Source organism: Acyrthosiphon pisum, chromosome A2, assembly GCF_005508785.2.
Source record: "Acyrthosiphon pisum isolate AL4f chromosome A2, pea_aphid_22Mar2018_4r6ur, whole genome shotgun sequence".
Taxonomy (NCBI): domain Eukaryota; kingdom Metazoa; phylum Arthropoda; class Insecta; order Hemiptera; family Aphididae; genus Acyrthosiphon; species Acyrthosiphon pisum.
In genome coordinates this window covers 25,639,312-25,641,019 of record NC_042495.1, presented here as the reverse complement: position 1 = coordinate 25,641,019, position 1,708 = coordinate 25,639,312, and positions in this window count along the sequence as shown.

Genomic DNA, 1,708 nt, shown 5'->3' with positions numbered 1-1,708 from the left:
AGTATGGTGTACTGTATTTTTTAATTTTCTGCGAATTATTTTTCATGCAAGAGTGTTTATAATAAACCCGACGAATAGTCAAAACAAAATTACCACGAAGACTGTAGATTTACCATAGGGCGTGGGTTTATTTTTAGTGACTGAAAAAATTGCATTCACCTCTGGGTTACATGCCTCAGATGTTTGTGATAAAGAGTTTTATCCAAATATTCTGAAACTTATTCTGAAAGTCCAAATCTTCTTGAAAATATTTTGTACCTACTTTGCCTGTAACAACTGCTACACCTGAATGATGTTTTTCAAGTATTAAGTCTTACCTAATAAATAGTATGACAGAAGTATCAATTTCCCCATCGAACATTGAATAATAACTATAAATTAAGTAGGTAGTAATTATATTATATACTTAGTTTATTAAAACCGACATAGTTTAAACCTCGGTTACGCTTAACCCACTGATTTTACCGGTCGAATTACGCGGTTACGTAACTATACTGTTGTTATATAATATAGTTAATGTATTTTTTCTTCTGTCAGCAACTTTTCTGGTATGTCTGCAGTCATACAAATGACTGCAGTGATCGACTGCTACGCAAAAAGCAGGCTCGACCTTAAACATTCCATTATATCTATATATATAAAACCGAAAATTGAAACCTTTGATGCTAATGTTCTCGGAAACTACTTGATCGATTGACTTAATTTTTTTTTTAATGAAAGATTATATCAGGGTTCACGGAGAAGGTTCCTATCGAAATAGCATTTGTCTAAGTTAATTAACATTTGAGTTATCTATTATTTAATGTGAACGTGTAAATTATATATATATAAATATTATATAAAACCTAAATAACACTGATTCACTGATCACTCTATCTTAAAAACTACTCAACGTACGAACTTGAAATTTGTAATAGCGAGTGGTTCCTCTAATATAGTTTAACCGTGCAATAAGAAACGATTTGCCAAAATTAGTATTTTAAACTTTTAAAGAGGTTTTCAAACAGGGATATTGAGGTTCACGATGGAAATTGGAAATTGTATTTTTATTTATTTTATTAATAGTTGTCATTGGTTACAGTCTCCAGTAGAGATTAGTATTTATTTATTATTGGTTTCCATTGGTCATCTGGGGCAGATCAAGTATAAGCTAGCACACCAAATCAAATTATTGAACATTGCCAACCGAGGTGGAAGAGGTGTTCTTTGTTTTACCAGCCACCAGGATATAGCTGAGTTGCCCTTACTGCAGCGAGTTACACCTAAAAGGAGTTGAACGTTTGTAATGCGATTTGACTAGTTCAGAGACAAATGGTATTTTGAGATCAGAGTGGAGGGTGTGGTATAATTTTTTTTTTTTTAAGTGTTGCAATTTTTTTACCGTCAACGGGTACAGCTAGTTGCTAGTATGTGTGTATAATTTAAATGTCAAACATTTATATTCAAAAGTTTTTCATGAATTATTTTTATTTAAAAAAAAAAATTGGATTATGACTTTATATATATATTGATATTTCTTTAGTTTGTATAATTAATATTACGCGCCACACCCGCATATTGTGTTGTTTCCGTCTTACAAACGTGTAACATACCAATTTTACGCTCAGAAATTCAAGTTTTATGCCGTTAGCTTAACAATTAGAGTGAATCGATCTATTATGAAACTTGATGGTAAGAATATTAACTGTGTTTTGTTGGAAGTTTTTTA